The 20412-nt window shown below is 41.6% G+C and overlaps 1 protein-coding gene across 1 annotated transcript in view; it reads left to right on the top strand.

Moving 5' to 3' along the window:
• The first annotated feature begins 673 nt into the window (after positions 1-673).
• The window catches only part of LOC126418915 (glucose dehydrogenase [FAD, quinone]-like), a 162315-nt gene continuing 142576 nt past the window's right edge, over positions 674-20412 (top strand). Inside the window, exon 1 of the mRNA XM_050085940.1 lies at positions 674-726. The gene's annotated coding sequence lies outside the window, so the exon portion shown is untranslated. The remainder of the gene's footprint in view (positions 727-20412) is intronic.

Below are 20412 nucleotides of genomic sequence, written 5' to 3'. Positions count from 1 at the left end.
ACTACTTTAAGTTTCTTGTTTCCTAATCTAATTTCCTTTGCATTTAACTTGACTACATTCCATCATTCCTGTTTTACTTTTGTTGATGTTCACCTTATATCTTTCTTTCAAAACACTCTTCTTCTCTTCTACTGCTCATTCAAGTCTTTTATCAATATAAATTTGGAACATGCTACCCTATTCAGGGACTCATGTTCATGTGCTACATTAATTGTTTGTATGACTTCTTGTTGTATGGAAACGAATGTAGTGTTTTCTTAAAATTTAAGGAGAGTCTATTTTCAGAGAACTACTTGATACTTCTTGGAAAAACATCATTAACTGACTGCTGGTCTCTCTCTCTCCTAATTGGAGTATCACGTATCACCTATAAAATTACCAACTCCGACTGTTAAATGGTTAGTGCAAGAAAATTCCCACATTTAAGGAATAGATGTGGCCCAAAACTGAACCCTGTGGAACTCAAAAGAGCGACAGGAGCCTTGAGCGGAGTCGTCAGCTGAGGCGCCTTCCCAGCCCTGTCCACGGCAGTGGCAGTAGCAGCAGCTGGAGCTGGAGAACGTAGAGGCAGAGGAGAGGCTGGAGAAAGGGAAAGTGGCGCTGGCTGCCCCGGCGTGGCGTGGCCTAGCGTGGCGCGGCGTGGGCCGCTGGCTGGCTGTCTCAGTCTGCCGACGGACAGCCAGCCAACCAGCCAGCCGGCGGCCGGACTGCCCAGCTCCCAGCACGGTGAGTAGCAGCGCCTCGTCACTACTCACTACTCACCACTCCCTCACTACCACCTGCATCGACAGTGACACTCAGTGTGAAGTCTGTTGCGAGGGTCGTGTCTGCAATCTGCCCACTTCACCATCCTGCGCACTTAACAACAAAGGAACCAAATCTCGAAGTGTCTTCGAGAAAGTGTGCTTGCCCGGAAAAAGGGTTGATCAGTGACTTCCAGTACGCTATCCACGGCGGCGAATCCCGTACGCTATCCACGGCGGCGAATGCTCTTCCGAAACGAAACTGGCGGCGAAAGTGTGCAACGTATCTTGAATACGCAAAGTGAGGAAACTGGTGTTTTCAGCTCAAGTATTGATCAAGACGTGATGAAGCATTGGTCCGTTTAAGATTTTGACAATCTGTTTTCACCATTGGCAATTGTAGCACGAGACAAAGAAAAAAGCGACCAACGTTGTTTTTCGTAGACTTTTAAAAAGTCAATACAACTACCTCCATCATTTTTATTACCCTTACTAAATAATTCATTTTCTGCTGTTTTTTTACTATGAATTAAATAGTTCATTCCTGCGATACGTACTAAATGTTTAAACCGGTGACCAGTTTCACCACCAGGACCTGCTAGGTTACAGTCAAAAAGTAATATACTTTTTGACTGTAACCTAGCAGGTCCTGGTGGTGAAACTGGTCACCGGTTTAAACATTTAGTACGTATCGCAGGAATGAACTATTTAATTCATAGTAAAAAAACAGCAGAAAATGAATTATTTAGTGCATCGTTAACGCGAAATTTGTCAAAGCAGCAAAGCAATTACTTGATTTAACTTGTATAACAAAGAACTGCTTTCTACTAATAAATTGTGCAGTTCGACAAAAACAAATTTGTTCGAGGATAATAAGGTTATGAAAACAATTTAGTGTTTACTTTGGGTTCTTTCTGAGCGGTCTATGTCAAAAAATATTATTAATATCTTTAGTGCACCAAAAGACTTTGTTATTGTTTTCGTATTTGCCGCTGCTGCTGCTACTGCTGAAGCTTGACGATGTTGGCAACTGGTGTCTCAAAACCGGGGAACAATTCTCTCCCAGCCTCCCCCACTTATGTCTGTCCGTTGCTATCTCAGACCACTGTGGTCCTGCATGTGACCGCAAGTGATCCTGTCACCATCATCTCTGCCTTCGCTTGTTTTTCCTTCTAAAGGGAAGCAATTCTGTTGGCAGTTTGACCCACCTGCCGTTAGCTCTTGTCACAAAGCGTCCCGTTCATTGTCACTTTAGTGCTTTAGCTAGTGTCAGTGCATCGTTTGTCCCTGTCTTTTCCAATTTCGTTTTTCTGTGTTGTCACTTCGTGTTGTATTCAACAGACTGCGCTCCTACACCATCTCTGGCATTCTGATTTTATTTCCTCTTTGAGGTACGTCCACATGAAATATAAACCATCTGTCAGACAGCGTGAGCCGCATATTCAGGAGTGGTAATGTACGGGAAAGGGAAAACTTCGTCCTTGACACAAGCGCAGGGAAAGATTTGGACGCCATCTGATGTAACGAACGCCACATTGTCTCGAATGTGGGTAAATGCAAGGTAAATTGAATGAGTCTATATTCGGCAGCTTTAAAAGTGGTTTACCGCTAAATTCATTCACAAACATCGAATAAATATGAGTTATGTCGAAAAGTGACAAAGTGACATGAACATTTAATTTGTTTCAATGATTGATAATTAAAGATTAAAATTTGTCGTGAACTTTCTGGTAATGTATAATACAGCTGCGAGTGAGCATACATGCAAGGCGCTAGTGTGATCAATTTTTTTTAACGCTGTCTCGGTGTTAGAGATCCTTACCTTGAATGAATGAAGGTATAATTCAAAGCCATGCTGCTACATTTAAGACGGGCTTTATCAGTCAATACGAATTCTCTTGCACCACGCTAACTCTGTGTGTGGAGCCGACACTTCGTGCTACACCGGGACCCGAACACAAGCCCGTCCGTTCCCCAGACAGTCCACTACACATTACACACAGTCAGTAAGAAACTGTTTTCAGATGCGAGACGAATCTTTTGAAAGAACGTGACTTTCCTTTTATTGAGTATTACTGACAGAATTTAAAGAACGTAAATTCGAAACGGGAGCGATCTCTTAATCAGTGGTGACTGGCAAGAACTTCCGATACGCCGTGTCATTGTGCTATGAACTTGCAGCCTCGTATTGTCCACAGTCACAGCATCTTCCCAACTGAATCCTGCCCCCCTGGATGATGAAACCAGACACTCCCGCTTTACGAACCTAGTACGGAGAACACATTAACAAGGAAACAATACACGTGTAATATTTTTTCTTTGACTACTACTAACAACTACTAAAAAACTGGGTAAAAGCATAGAGGAAAGGTAGGGTGTGAATGGGCTCCGAAGAGGTCGGAGGAGGGGGGGGGGGGGCGAACAGAGAGGAAGAGAGGAGTGTAAGAGGGAGGAAACAGATTCGCCAACAAATAACATAAATTGGCTACAGTTACAATTTCAAGCTCTAGCCTGAAGGATACGGCTTAGCTCAAACGTTGTCTTGTGCTTTCTGATGGAATTGATATTGTTTTCCTTTTAGTTCGTGCATGTTAGCCGTGCATTTACTGTACGTCACAGCTCTGTACAGCTGAAAGCAATATTTAGGAAATGGAATGCGTAGTTTCCGGGAACTGACATGACTGTGTTTTACGTTGCTTATGTTGTTGCGGTTAAGACTGTTTCGTCCGTCGTTAATGTAGAACACGATACACAGTCGACGCTGAGATCTGACTGAGGTACTGAAAACTCAATTCTCCCTGTTCAGACATCGAAGCGTAGATGTTCTTGTTTCTGCATGGTGAAGCATAGGGATTTTCCATTTCCAGTGACACAGTGGAATTACAAATCATGACGGTTTGACAATGATCGAGACGTCACCTCGATTTTGAAGAGTATTCTGTTTACGAACAGAGAATCCTTGATTACTCTTTCCAAATGCATAGCATTTTACAAAGTGCCACATATTCTTACAGGAGGTAGTGCTGGACAAAACTAGAAGTTCCAGCAACTGTATGTCTCGAAACCAATACCTGTTCAGATACGGGCCGTTTACCTTGTGACGAGTAACGTGTAGTATTCGAATCCACGACAGATGAATTAGCAAACTACCTCAGTACGGACATGTGGGCAGATGCAAATCCTCCAGCAGTCACGGAGGTGAACCATCAGAATCACTTCAGTATCAGTGTATGGGCAGGAGTTTTCGGTGACAGACAGATAGTTCTATACACTTTACCAAACAGATTCACAAATGCTGTGTATCACAGGTTTGTGGGTGCTACTGGAGAACGTTACCCTTGTAGAAAGGCAACGATATTAGTTTGAGCACGAGGAGGCACCACCCCGTTTCCTTCAGATCGTGCGACAGACTGTAGATTGGTCGAGGTGGTCAGGTAGCATGGCCTCCCCGTTCACCGCCCCTTAATGGGTTGAATTTCCAGCTATGTGGACATGTACACGCACTGGAGTATGCACAACCCATCGACAGCGTGCAGCAGAGTGTGATCAATGCACCTGATGCAATCTGAATAGAGCCAGGTTTATTCGAAAGAATGGGTGATTCAGTGCGAAGAAGGGCTGAAGGACAAGCAGGATGCTTGGTATAATCGCACGCAGCACTGTGTTTGGACTCCAACATAACAAACAGATGGGCATGAGAGGACAAATGGCTCTGACAAGGGAACCTCCCCATCGCAGCCCCCTCAGATTTAGTTATAAGTTGGCACAGTGGATAGGCCTTGAAAAACTGAACACAGATCAATCGAGAAAACAGGAAGAAGTTGTGTGGAACTATGAAAAAAATAAGCAAAATATACAAACTGAGTAGTCCATGTAGAAGATAGGCAACATTAAGTAGAAAGTGAACACAGGAGCGCCGTGGTCCCGTGGTTAGCGTGAGCAGCTGCGGAACGAGAGGTCCTTGGTTCAAGTCTTTCCTGTAGTGAAAATTTTACTTTCTTTTTTATCGCAAAGTTATGATCTGTCCGTTCGTTCATTGTCATCTCTGTTCACTGTAATAAGTTTAGTGTCTGTGTTTTGCGACCGCACCGCTGAACCGTGCGATTAGTAGACGAAAGGACGTGCCTCTCCAATGGGAACCGAAAACATTTGATAGCAAGGTCATAAGTCAACCGATTCCTCCACAGGAAAACACGTCTGATATATTCTATATGACACTGGTGACGGCATGTGCGTCACATGACAGGAATATGTTGTCGACCCACCTAACTTGTACACTTGGCGAATGGGTAAAAAGATTCTTCTACCTTGCCCGATTTAGGTTTTCTTGTGGATGTGATAATCACTCCCAAAAAAGTGATGAAAACATGAGAGTTTGTCACATAAACTGCAACAAATGAGTGCAACAGTTTCACAGTCGCAAAGTTTTATCTGTGCTCTATGAAAACATATGTTTTTAACGTTTTCAAATTTTTCCGTGTGTAGACCGTCAAATCCTGCATATGGCCAAGCAAATCTGAACATGTCCTGGAATTTTTGAGAGCGAAGTTGATTATGTTTAAGTGCCTGCACTTTGATAATTGACACACGATCACGTAAACAATACTGCTCTGTGTACCTGTGCAGCTTCGCAAAATAATTGTCTGAAAATAAAAAGTTACACTTTTCACTCGAGGGAAGACTTGAACCAAGGACCTCTCGTTCCGTGGCTGCTCGCGCTAAACACGGGACCACGGCGCTCCTGAGTTTACATTGTACTTGATGTTGCATATCTTGGGCATAGACTACTCAGTTTGTATATTTTGCTTATTTTTTTCATAGTTCCACACAACTTCTTCTTGTTTTCTCGAGTGATCTGTGTTCAGTTTTTCAAGGCCTATCCACTGTGCCAACTTATAACTAACTCTGAGGGGGGGGGGGGGGTGCGATGGGGAGATTCCCTTGTGAGCACTATGGGACTCAACTTCTAAGGTCATCATCAGTCCCCTAGAACTTATTAGAACTACTTAAACCGAACTAACCTAAGGACATCACACACATCCATGCCCGAGGCAGAATTCGAACCTGCGACCGGAACGGTCACGCGGTTCCAGACTGTAGCGCCTAGAACCGCACGGCCACCCCGGCTGGCATGAGAGGACAGATTGGCTCATATAACAGGTATTGGTTTCCGAACGTATCATTACGGGAGCTTCTAATTTTGACCATCTCTAGCAGAATAAGTGACACTTTGCTTTTGAACACCCAGTATAGAGCATAAAAAACAAAAACTCAATCTTCGACTGTTTTACAGTAATTTTGCACATCTTTTCTAATTTTTTTAACTATTCAAAATATCTAGTACAGAGCATAAAAAACAAAAATTCAATCTTCGACTGTTTTACAGTAATTATGCACGTCTTCCCTAATTTTTATAACTATTCAAGATCAACAAGTCAGCAGACGCGTAACACGCAGCCGAACGCCAGCTATTCAAAAATCAAAGACTACGTGTTGTTTTGAGTAGTCGTGAATGTACAAGGGCGGTGCCTTTGTTACAACTATCCCTGCCCATCCCACTGCGACGGCCGTTTTGTCTGGGGAGCTAGCTGTACGCCTCGTGCGAGCGAAACCGCGTTCGGCCGTGGTGCGGGCGGCATTCCGCAGATTGTATCACGCGTGACCCATTGTGTTGGAAGCGCGCCGCGGGACCGGAAGTGAAAGTGGCGTATCGGCTGCAATTACGGCGGCCGCCGCAGAGCGTGCAGCGCCGCCGCTGCCCGACCTCGACATTGCCCGCCGCGTCATGCGTGGAGCGGCACGGCGCGTCGACGGCCGCGTCCACAAGGCCCGGCTGCCTCCACGACTGTCGTTCTGTTCCCTCAGGCATGAATTACTTACCCGTGCATCACCCGCCCCTACTCTTACATGCACGTTAGCGTTTCCACACATCAAAGTTCAACATGCTACTTACGGGACTTTCAAGACGGCCACAAGTGAAATTATTCGTACCGGAGTTTAGTAACGTTTAGCCGAAGAGCTTATAACGACGTTAATGAACAAAAATCGGACATACATACAAATGTTGTTGTTGTTGTTATGGTCGTCAGTCCTGAAACTGGTTTGATGCAGCTCTCCGTGCTACTCTATCCTGTGCAAGATCTTCATCTCCCAGTACCTACTGCAGCCTACATCCTTCTGAACCTGTTTAGTGTATTCATCTCTTGGTCTCCCTCTACGATTTTTACCCTCCACATGGCCCTCCAATACTAAGTTGGTGATCCCTTGATGTCTCAGAACATGTCCTACCAACCGATCCTTTCTTCTAGTCACGTTGTGCCACAAACTTCTCCCCTATTCTATTCAATACCTCCCCATTAGCTATGTGATCTACCCATCGAATCTTCAGCATTCTTCTGTAGCACCACATTTCGAAAGCTTCTATTCTCTTCATGTCCAAAATATTTATCGTCCATGTATCACTTCCGTACACGGCTACACTCCATACAAATACTTTCAGAAACGACTTCCTGACATTTAAATCTATACTCGATGTTAAGAAAGTTTTCTTCTTCAGAAACGATTTCCTTGCCATTGCCAGTCTACATTTTATATCCTCTCTACTTCGACCATCATCAGTTATTTTGCTCCCCAAATAGCAAAACCCCTTTGCTACTTTAAGTGTCTCATTTCCTAATCTAATTCCCTCAGCATCACCCGACTTAATTCGACTACATTCCATTATCCTTGTTTTGCTTTTGTTGATATCCATCTTATACCCTCCTTTCAAGACACTGTCCATTCCGTTCAACTGCTCTTCCAAGTCCTTTGGTGTTTCTGATAGAATTACAATGTCATCGGCGAACCTCAAAGTTTTTATTTCTTCTCCATGGATTTTAATACCCACTCCGAACTTTTCTTTTGTTTCCTTTACTGCTTGCTCAATATACAGATTGAACAACATCGGGGAGAGGCTACAACCCTGTCTTACTCCCTTCCCAACCACTGCTTCCCTTTCATGTCCCTCGACTCTTATAACTGCCATCTGGTTTCTGTACAAATTGTAAATAGCTTTTCGCTCCCTGTATTTTACCCCTGCCACCTTCAGAATTTGAAAGAGAGTATTCCAGTCAACATTGTCAAAAGCTTTCTCTAAGTCTACAAATGCTAGAAACGTAGCTTTGCCTTTCCTTAATCTTTCTTCTAAGGGTATCGAAATGGGCATCTCGTAGGAATCATTTAAGAACAACCAATACGCCAATAAGGGAGTTACCTGACGAGGACGACTACGAAAAACCAATTCTGAAATGTTGTTGATACATACTTTTGGCTCTGTACCAAAGTCTAACAAACGTATGTAAGATGCCGTGCCAAGCTCACATTAAAATACGAGTAACACTGAAACATCTGGCAACTGGAGTCACTGCAGTATACGAGGTGCGACGATAAAGTAATGATACTGATGTGAAAAAAAAGTTGCTTAGCGTTTTAGTCAAGTTTAGTGTTGTCTCCTTCAAAGCAGTTCCCTTCTGACTGAACACACTTTTTCCAGCGCTTCTGCCATTGATGGTAACGTTTCTGGACCTCATCTTCTGTAATATCCTCCAAGACCCTCGTCACAGCTTTTTATACATCTCCTGTTGTGTTGAAAATGCTGTTCCTTCACCGCCGTTTTGACTCTTGGAAATAGAAAAAAAGTCGCACGGAGCGATATCTGGTGAATAAGGTGGCTGTGGTAGTACTGTAATTTGTTTTGAGGTTAAAAACTGCTGTACTGACAGAGCAGTACGGGATGGAGCATTATCGTGATGCAGAATCCAATTATCAGCAATGTTGGCACGGACACGAAGAACTCTTTTATGAAGTTTTTCTAAAATTTCTTTGTAGTAATATTGGTTAACTGTTTGTCCAGGAGGCACCCACTCTTTATGAACAATTCATTTGGAACCAAAGAAGCACGCAAGCAGCAAGCATGAATTTCACTTTTGACTTTGACACGCGAGCTTTTCTTGGTCTGGGTGATCCCTTTGAGTACCATTGCGAACTTTGGCGTTTTGTCTCTGGATCGTACTGAAAAAAAAAAAACAGTGATAACACGACTCAACAATTCTGGATTGATTCAAAAATGTCCAAATGTGTGTTAAATCTTATGGGACTTAACTGCTAAGGTCATCAGTCCCTAAGCTTACACACTACTTAACCTAAATCATCCTAAGGAGAAACACACAAACAAAAAAACAAAAAAATGGTTCAAATGAGCACTATGCGACTTAACTTCTGAGGTCATCAGTCGCCTAGAACTTAGAACTAATTAAACCTGACTAACCTAAGGACAACACACACATCCATGCCCGAGGCAAGATTCGAACCTGCGACCGTAGCGGTCACGCGGTTCCAGACTGAAGCGCCCAGAACCGCACGGCCACACCGGTCGGCAACACACACACACACACACACACACACACACACACACACCGATGCCCGAGAGAGGACTCGAACCGGTATCAGCCGCACAGTCCATGACTGCAGCGCCTCAGACCGCTCGGCTAATCCCGCGCGGCTCTCTATTGATTTCCGTTTGCTCTAACAGATCGGCTGCCACATTTTTCCGTGTTTCTTGCTGTTGTGGTGTGATATTTTTGGGGATCATTTATGCACAAATCTTTCTCATACGAAGATCATCAGTTATTATTAGACGAACCGTCTCTGCAATCATTTTCACGGATAATCTTCGATCAGATCGTATACGAGTTCACGCACCCTGGCCAAGTTGACATCCGTCCGTGAGGTTGATTGTCGTCCACTGCGGTCTTCATCTTTAACATTCGTTTTGCCTTCACTTAACATTTTATGCCAACGGAAAACTTGAGCTCTTGACATAACCTCCTCTCCAAAAGCCTTCTGAAGCATACCGTAAGTTGTCGTCGCATTTTCAGCCAATTTAACGCAAAAAGAAATGGCATACCGTTGAGCAATATTGTGCGGTCCCATTTTCGTGACGCGAGACACAAACACATGTTAACTTATTACAGCACAACTCACACTGAGCAATTACATCGATGTTCCGCTTTGACTATAAGCAGCTTATAGAGCAAGGTCAAAGATGTTGTGCCTACGCAACCCTGCAGGGTTGCCACATCTTGCAAATAAAATCAGTCTCATTATTGTCGCACTTCGTATGTATTACATTTCAGAGAGCACTGCTTCTAAATTTATGTTGTCTACAATACACTGCAGGTAGATCGAAAAGTAACATTTCCGTCTCTACTGTCCACCTTTGCTTTTACCACCTTTGTATTTACTTTCATGGTTACGTTAAGGATCTGATAGGTCACAGGTGCTGTGAATAAGCTTTTCTTTTCTTTTTTTTTTCTTTTTTTCTTTACTGGTATAGTACTTAATTTTGTAACCAAACTTTGTACTACAGTGCAGAGCAGTCATTGATAGCGCTAACACGATCACTGTTATACTTGCACAGGATTTTAATGAGTGTCAAGAGCAGTTTTAAATATCTAATGCCACAAATAAAATTCTATTTCACTGTAATACTTACACTCACTAACTAGAGCAAAGCGTTATTATCATTGTACTGAAATAAAAAATACCTTCAAGTATTGACTGTTTTGCAGTGATATGATTCTCAACAAGTTCACACACTCAGTTACAATGCTTTTTAATCCATTTCGTCACTCCGAACGATACTGTGTTACTCTATTAGAAATAAGGAAACACAAAAAGTTCCTCAATGCAAGAAAGGTGTTCCTTTGGAACTGTTTAAGAACGTTTTGCCACTTTAGAAAGTATTTGTTTACTTACTTGAAGACTGAGCCCATTATTTTGGCATGACGCTAACTTTTCACGCACATAAACAAACGATTCTAGATCGCTGCTTTCGAACGAACCGAAGCAGAATGAGAGCAGATCCACCTATATGCAGTTGCTGAAGCTCGTAGTTGATGGTAGCGGAAAGCGAAATCGTGCAGCAAAGTACAACGACTTTCAACTTTCGTAGCTTACGCGTAAGTTGGCACGACACTGTGCAAGTAGAGTGTTTTCGCATGTAAGTTGGCTTACGCGAGTGGTGGTGGTGGTGGGGACTCAAGTGTAAAAAACTCATGTCTGTGGAAACCCGGCTTTACGCATTGTTTACACGTTATCTGGGCCATCCACTCTACACGTTTCCCTCTGTGCGCATCAGATGTAACAGGGCCTCGTACCGGCACGGTTTCTGGGCTGACGTGCAGAACGGACGCAGCGAGTGACGGAAAATTTGGCACTACTTACATGATTTTAAAATTTGGAAAACAAGTTTGAATCCGACAGTACAAAAAATAACTGAGGCAAAAATCCGTTAAGAAATACTGCTCTTCCTGTTACATGGCAGATAGACAACAGAACATGAACCCACTGAACTAGTATCTTACATATGTGTTGTGTTGTTTTGTGTCGTAGTGGTCAGCATCAATCCGAAGACTGGTGATATGTGGATCTCTACGCTACTCCACCCTGCGCAAACCTCCTTATCTCAGTATAACTACTGTAACCTACATCCATTTGGAGTTGCTTACAGTGTTCACCCCTTGTCTCCTTCCATTCCTTAACGGTAACCCCCCCCCCCCCCCCCCCCACACACACACACACATACGCTACCTTCCAATATCAAGTTGACAGTTCCCTGATCGCTCCGAATATACACAGTCAACCAACTCCTCCTTTTAGCCAATTTGTGCCACCAATTCAGCGGGGAAGACCAAATTGAAAGTCAGTCGGAGCGAGATGGTGATTTATTTATTCTATTTATTTTCTTCGAACTATCGTAATGTTACATACATCCTCTTTGATTCCACGAGCAGACAAAAATGCTATTGAAAACTTCATCAGAGCCTAGACAGCTACGTTCTAGAGGAGTAAGAAACGTGTCCGTAAGGTTGCAAAACGGTCTGATCGAAAGCTTTAGGATCGTGTTGACGGGTGGGGGCTTTTATTTACACGTTCGGTGTAATGGCTTATGCTATCGACCGGCGCTAGTAGCACCACACTATCATATATATATATTACTTCTGGAGTCAACATCTCTTTTCTTCAACACGTGCTAATTACACAGGGACGGATGTATTATCTTTAGCAAGGGTTTTAATCGCCTTCTGAATCTGCAAAACCAGCTTTGCGCTGAAACTAACAATTTGTGAAAAATTTCAACATAAAAGTCACTTAACTGCAATAGGCAAACGGGCAGCTTGTATACCCAGCTTCATATCTACATTTTACGAAGCTGACTTACTAATCACGAATAAGAGACTCCCTTTTCATGTTGACTTATTACAAGCACCATTTTTATTTGTATACAGCGTAGTCATAGATAATAACCGTGATCCTGCGTTAGTCCACTATCTCTGCCCGTCGTAAAAGTTGACTTTTCTAAACGAAAATACTATCCGAAACGACAGACATAGTTGTCATTGTCACCAGCTACTACACGTACTCGAAATACTGGCATTGTTTACAACTTTAAAAATGCGAAAGCTGCGCACAGGTCCCCTGTGTACAATTAATGCTCAGCTGCTTGGCACCGGAAATACTGTTGTAATACCACGGATAAACTTAACATTATCTGATCGAAGCATGTCTTTTCATAAGAAGACAGTTGCCTATTAAAATTGCGTTTTCCATCACTATTAAGAAGTCAAACCGACAAAGAGCAGGATTGTATTTACCACGTCCCGTCTTTACTCACGAACAACTGTATGTAGCCTTTTTAAGGGTAGCTAAATCAACTAAAATTTTTGTATTCCTTAAAGAAAATGAAAAACAAAAAGTGCACAAAGATTACTATTCTTACGTCAGGTACTGTTTGCATCGAGGTATTGTAATGCTCCTAAAGAATTTTGTTCAAAAGTATGTGCATGGAAATACACAGGGAGATTATAATTAGACTTCCGAAACGCTGTAGATGTAACACCACTGGTCAGAATGGCGTCAAATTGCTACGGTTCAAATGGCTCAGAGCACTATGGGACTTAACTTCTGAGGTCATCAGTCCCCTAGAGCTTAGAACTACTTAAACCTAACTAACCTAAGGACAGCACACACATCCATGCCCGAGGCAGAATTCGAACCTGCAACCGCAGCGGTCGCGCGGTTCCAGACTGTAGCGCCTAAAACCGCTCGGCCACTTCGGCCGGCCAAATTGCTACGGAATACTATCGGAGAAGGGGGAAAACGTATGGAAGAAGAAAAAAATTGCGTGAAAAGTGATCTATAGATGGCGTTGCATGTGTCACAATACGTAAATGAAAACACCTGTCATGCGCACGACCCACTGATGTTGGTATAAACACGCCGGGTACACTGCTTTTCATCCTTTCGCGTCTGCGGCGTTGGCCATAACTGTCTCAATGCAGTACGCGCTCTGCTTGTAAAGCTGAAGTATGGTGACTGTGCACACGTCGCTCTGCAGAGCCTCCGGACACTGAAGGGTTTGAAAAAAGGCGTTGATCCGATGACTGCCGTGGGTCTGGAGAATATGATTCGAAAATTCGAAAAGACGGGTTCTTTTAGTGTGCAACGTGGTAGAGGGCGGAAACGAATTGATTCGACGTCACTGGAAGCAGTGGCCACAGCAACGCAGGAGGAGGCGACTGGTGGTGTGCAATCGTGTAGTGCACGGAGAATTGCCAGAACACTGGACATACCCGTAAGCACGGTGCGTAAAATCCTACGAAACATCCTTCTTTGCTATCCATTCAAAATTAACCATGTGCAAGAGTTGTTTCTGTCGACGTGCCAGCAAGAGAGACCTTTGCTTTAGAATTTCTTGTTCGCATGGAAGTGGACAATGATTTTCCGGGGAAGATTTTGTGGGCAGACAAAGTCCAGCTATTATTCTGATTACACGCTTTTGTGCAATAAATACTTTATTCCTCAGTGATGAATTACCCCAAAATATGATGTGTTCCAAGATGGCCGCCGAGTAAGTGACGCCAGAAACCATTTCCAGAAAGTTAAGTGATTTAGACAGGAATATAATTTAGTTTAACGCCGACAACAAACTAAATACGTGCATTAGTGTATCGTTTAGTCTTGCCGTTAAAGGTTTGACTTTTCTTTGCGTATTTTTTCAGAAAACACGAAAAGATCGTAACTTCGCGAAGTCGCGCTTAGGCTTAAATTTTATAAACGTGTTTGTTTCTTGTTTCACGGTAATTTAACTACTTTCTCGGTAACAAATAATTAAACTACCGTAAATAGCGTATAACTTCATTGTTTTAATACATATTTCAGAAAAAACAGCGTAACTTTATATCAGAAACTTGCCTATATACATTTGTTTATAGGCCTAATTCTCGTAAAGTTTTTGGAGAAACAAAGTTAAAGTATCTCGTTTAGTTGTCCTTTTTTTCATTCCATCGAGTGAAATATATAATAAATAGCGTATACCTTCGTTGTTTTAATACAGATCTCAGAAAAACAGCGGAATTTTAAATCAGAAACTTGCTTATATACATTTGTGAATAGGCTTAATTCTTGTAACGTCTTTTTTGATTTTCGGCAATTTAATTGATTTATTCTAGCTAAAGTATTATTTTTGCCATGAGTGAGAAGTGCCTGACTTGCCGTAGAATTGTTAGTTCCGGGGTTTGGTGTGATGGATGCAGTAGTTTTTTTCACTGGGGGGACTGCAGTGGCGTGGGTGTTGGGAAAGTGGATCAGGCTCATCAGTAGTTATGTAGGATTTGCAGCAGAGATAGGAAGATAGTGGAACAGGAGGGGAAAATTGCTGCCCTTCAGGCTGAGCTAGATCAGGCTAGGGAAGATCTGGACAGGTTAAGGAGGGAGAAGGGCAAAGAGAGGTGGGAAGTGGCAACAGGTAGCAGAAGGAACAGGCCTAAAACTAAGTCTGACAGTTTTGTGGTGAATGTCAAAAATAAGTTTGACCTGTTGCTTCAGTTAGAAACTGATGAGCCTCAAGCAGAGGTAGGTGTAGACAGGACACAACAAACTTTCAATAGGAAATTGAAAAAGAATGTAGGAAAGTCATCGAAAAGGAAGAAAGTTTTGTTGTTAGGCAGTTCTCATGCCAGAGGTGTAGGCCAACTTCTGCAGGAGGAATTAGGACCAGAATACCAGGTCACAAATTTTTTCAAACCAAGTGCTAGTCTGGATCAGGTGACAGAGGATTTAGGTTCACTCTGTAAAGGATTTACCAGAGAAGACACCGTGGTTATTGTGGGAGGGCCAGGGAAAAGCATCGACAGAGATCCTGGGTACAGTATAGAGTGTGACCTGGTAAAGATTGCGTCGGCATCGAGACACACCAATGTTGAATTTGTATCTGTCCTGAGACGCCATGACCGGCCTCATTTGAACTCTTCTGTTGGGAGAGTTAATTTGGAGTTGGAACGGCTGCTTGGGTCGGGTGCGGGGGCTCATATTGGTGTGGTTCCTGTTGACTATCTCAGTAGGTGGGACTATACCAGGCACGGCCTACATCTCAACAGGAAAGGGAAGGGGAAACTGGCTGGGGTAATAGCAGGAAATTTAAGGGGGGGAGGCACTGCCATGAATGGTAAAATACCAGTGGTTACAGGTGTTGGAGCAGCACCTTTTTTAGGATAGGTAAGACAGAAAGATGTCAAGTTCTACGAGAGGTCAGGATTGAAACAAATCTTCAGTTTAGGAAAGAAATTAAACAGCACAATTCTAGCGCATTGGATCACCAATCACAGCTACCAATTATAAATTTTCACCAATCACCAGAAATTTTATCTCCACCAAGTTGTATCTCAGTCCTAGGTAATTGCATTGATGAATTAAAGTCACCCAACCCAGTTGACATAATCTGCCTCTCTGAACACCATGTGACCACTGGTATAAGAACTAGGCCTAAGCACAATGAGAAACTCAGACAGGAGAGTACTGCAAATGTTAGAATAAGGAAAGGTTCTCATAAAAGTATAATTAAAAATAATGTAAGTATATTTCATCAAAATATTGGGAGTTTAAAGAACAAAGTAGAGGAGCTTCTGGTTTGTTTAGAAGATTTAGAAGCTGAGAATGAAATAGATATACTATGCCTGTCTGAGCATCACATTGTTACTGATATGGATAAGGTAAATGTAAGTGGTTATAAGCTCTCTGCACATGTAATGAGAGAAAATATGGAGAAAGGAGGAGTTGCCATATATGTCAAAAGTTATCATTGTGCAAAAAGTATAGAAACAAAAAAGTTTTGTGTAGAGAAACATATAGAAGCATGTGCCCGTGAGCTTAAATTAAATAAAGGCACATTTATAATTGTAACTGTATATAGGTCCCCATCAGGAAATTTTCATCTATTTCTGAAAAATTTGGACTCCTTGTTGTGCTATCTGTCAGTCAGGGGGAAGCAAATTATTATTTGTGGGGACTTCAATGTAGATCCTCTGAAAGAGGGTAATAGGAAAAATGACCTTGAAGTATTACTCGGTTATTTCAATTTGACACCCGTTATTGATTTTCCTACTCGGGTGGTAAAGGATAGCAGCTCACTGATAGATAACTTCTTTATAGACCAAGATAAGTTTAACCAGATAAATGCTCAGCCTGTTGAGAATGGTCTTTCTGATCATGGTGCACAGCTAGTTACAATATATGACATAGCTCCATTCAGCAATACTAAACAGTCCTCCAAAGTAGTACATTCAGTCAACGATTTAACAATTGCAAATTTCAGGGAAAGCCTACAGCAGTTAGACTGGGATGAGGTGTACTGTGAACCTGATGCCAATTTAAAATATAATTTATTTCATGACATTTTTGTAAATGCATTTGAAAACTGCTTCCCCAAGAAAATAGTTAAATATACTCGTAAGAAACCTTGTAACAAACCATGGCTTACTAAGGGTATAAAAATATCTTGTAACCGGAAAAGTGAAATGTATCTGACAGCAAGAAAGAGTAGTGACCCAGAAACTATCAAAAATTATAAAAACTACTGTGTTATATTAAGAAAAGTTATTAAAAAATCCAGGAGTATGTGTATCATGTCTGAAATCAGCAACTCTGATAATAAAATTAAAACAATTTGGAATATTATTAAAAGAGAAACAGGTCAACCAAGAGCAGAGGAAGACAGTATTACCATCAAATTGAATGAAAGCTTTACGAACAAAAAGTCAGAAGTTGAAAATATTTTTAATAATCATTTTCTAAATGTTGTGGATATAGTAGGATCCAGGTGTTCATTAGAAGATGCTAGGCTGTTAATGGAAGAGGCCATACCTATGCAATTTGATACAATTGAAATCTCACCCACTTCTCCCTCTGAAATTAGGAAAATAATAAACTTGCTTAAAAGCAAAAACTCACATGGAATTGATGGCATTTCCAGCAAAATACTAAAAGCTTGTTCTCAACAGATAAGTAAGATTCTCAGCCACCTGTGTAATAGCTCTCTGGAACAGGGCATTTTCCCTGATAGACTGAAATATGCTATTGTTATACCTTTGCATAAAAAGGGGGATAGATCTGATGTCAACAATTACCGTCCAATCTCCCTTCTAACAGCTTTATCCAAAATTTTTGAGAAAGTAATGTATTCAAGAGTAGCTTCACATATCTGTAAAAATGAAGTACTAACAAAATGTCAGTTTGGTTTCCAGAAAGGTTTTTCAACAGAAAATGCCATATATGCTTTCACCAATCAAATTTTGAATGATCTGAATAACCGAACACCACCCATTGGGATTTTTTGTGATCTCTCAAAGGCTTTTGATTGTGTAAATCATGAAATTCTGCTAGACAAGCTCAAGTATTGTGACATGAGTGGGACAGTGCACAAATGGTTTAATTCGTACCTAACTGGAAGAGTGCAGAAAGTTGAAATAAGTAGTTCTCGTAACATGCAAAGATCAGCACATTCCTCAAACTTGGGAACTATCAAGAATGGGGTTCCACAAGGGTCAGTCTTGGGTCCTTTGTTGTTCTTATTATATATTAATGACTTGCCATTCTATATTCATGAAGAGGCAAAGTTAGTTCTCTTCACTGATGATACAAGTATAGTAATCACACCTGAGAAACAAGAATTAACTGATGAAATTGTCAATACTGTCTTTCAGAAAATTACTAAGTGGTTCCTTGTAAACGGACTCTCACTGAATTTTGATAAGACACAGTACATACAGTTCCGTACAGTGAATGGTATGACGCCATTAATAAATATAGACCTTAATCAGAAGCATATAGCTAAGGTAGAATATTCCAAATTTTTAGGTATGTCCATTGATGAGAGATTAAATTGGAAGAAACACATTGATGATCTGCTGAAACGTTTGAGTTCAGCTACTTATGCAATAAGGGTCATTGCAAATTTTGGTGATAAACATCTTAGTAAATTAGCTTACTACGCCTATTTTCACTCATTGCTTTCATATGGCATCATATTTTGGGGTAATTCATCACTGAGGAATAAAGTATTTATTGCACAAAAGCGTGTAATCAGAATAATAGCTGGAGTCCACCCAAGATCATCCTGCAGACATTTATTTAAGGATCTAGGGATATTCACAGTAGCTTCTCAGTATATATACTCTCTTATGAAATTTGTTATTAACAACCAAACCCAATTCAAAAGTAATAGCAGTGTGCATAACTACAATACTAGGAGAAAGGACGATCTTCACTATTCAAGATTAAATCTAACTTTGGCACAGAAAGGGGTGAATTATACTGGCACTAAAGTCTTTGGTCACTTACCAAATAGTATCAAAAGTCTGACAGATAACCAACAAGTATTTAAGAAGAAATTAAAAGAATTTCTGAATGACAACTCCTTCTACTTCATAGAGGAATTTTTAGATATAAATTAAGAAAAAAAAGAAAAAAAAAAACAAAACAAAAATATTAAAAAAATAAAAAAAATAAAAATAAAAATAAAAAATAAAGAAAAACAAAAAACACAAAAAATAAAGTTGTTATATTAACTTAAGTATGTTGTTAAATTAACCTAATTATGTCATGAATTGGAAAATTCGACTCGTTCCACATCATTACGAAATATCGTATTCATGATCCATGGAACTAGTATTAATCTAATCTAATCTAACTTCCAGCTGACAGGATACGTCAATACACAGAATTGTCGAATATGGGTAACGGAAAATCCACACGCAAATCAACCAGTACCACTTTAACCTGAAAAGATCACTGTGTGGTGCGGGTTTACGGCACCATTTATCATAGGGCCATATCTACATCTACATCCATACTCCGCAAGCCACCTGACAGTGTGTGGCGGCGGGTACCTTGAGCACCTCTATCGGTTCTCCCTTCTATTCCAGTCTCGTATTGTTCGTGGAAAGAAGGATTTTCGGTATGCTTCTGTGTGGGCTCTAATCTCTCTGATTTTATCCTCATGGTCTCTTCGCGAGATATACGTAGGAGGGAGCAATATACTGCTTGACTCTTCGGTGAAGGTATGTTCTCGAAACTTCAACAAAAGCCCGTACCGAGCTACTGAGCGTCTCCCCTGCAGTGTCTTCCACTGGAGTTTATCTATCATCTCCGTAACGCTTTAGCGATTACTAAATGATCCTTTAACGAAGCGCACTGCTCTCCGTTGGATTTTCTCTATCTCTTCTATCAACCCTATCTGGTACGGATCCCACACTGCTGAGCAGTATTCAAGCAGTGGGCGAACAAGCGTACTGTAACCTACTTCCTTTGTTTTCGGATTGCATTTCCTTAGGATTCTTCCAATGAATCTCAGTCTGGCATCTGCTTTACCGACGATCAACTTTATATGATCATTCCATTTTAAATCACTCCTAATGCGTGCTCCCAGATAATTTGTGGAATTAACCGCTTCCAGTTGCTGACCTGCTATTTTGTAGCTAAATGATAAGGGATCTATCTTTCTATGTACTCGCAGCACATTACACTTGTCTACATTGAGATTCAATTGCCATTCCCTGCACCATGCGTCAATCCGCTGCAGATCCTCCTGCGTTTCAGTACAATTTTCCATTGTTACAACCTCTCGATACACCACAGCATCATCCGCAAAAAGCCTCAGTGAACTTCCAATGTCATCCACCAGGTCATTTATGTATATTGTGAATAGCAACGGTCTTACGACACTCCCCTGCGGCACACCTGAAATCACTCTTACTGCGGAAGACTTCTTTCTTCGAAGAAGCGCTATGAGTGTCTTTTGCGCAATAACGTCATTCCAGCTCTCCAACAGCGTGGATGTGTGGATGGGATGATTTTTATGCAAGATGGCGAGCCTCCGCACATAGCAAATCGAGTTAAGCAGCTGCTGACGCACCATTTCGCAAATGCTAGAATCATCAGCCGCCGTTTCCCTACAGCCTGGCCTTCTCGATCACCTGATCTTCATCCGTGTGACTTCTCGCTATGGGGCTGTCTGAAATATGTGTTCAGTGTTCCGATGGCAAACTTAGCTGCATTGAAGGCACGCATTGCGCAAAACATTCTGAATGTGACCCGGAAACACTTCGATCAGTTGTGGAACATGCTGTTTCTAGATTTCAACTAGTTGCACAGAACAGTGGACAGCATACTGAAGATGTTTCGCGCCAGTCACTCGGAAATTAATAATCCGGCTTTTTATGCCGTTTTTGGCCTCAGGACAATCAAAAACCGATGTAATTGATGCTTTTTATGCGGTTTTTGGCCTCAGAACAAT

The sequence above is a fragment of the Schistocerca serialis genome, chromosome 9, assembly GCF_023864345.2.
Source record: "Schistocerca serialis cubense isolate TAMUIC-IGC-003099 chromosome 9, iqSchSeri2.2, whole genome shotgun sequence".
Lineage (NCBI taxonomy): Eukaryota > Metazoa > Arthropoda > Insecta > Orthoptera > Acrididae > Schistocerca > Schistocerca serialis.
Note: the sequence above shows the minus strand (reverse complement) of the source record. Positions and strands in the feature narration are given on the sequence as shown.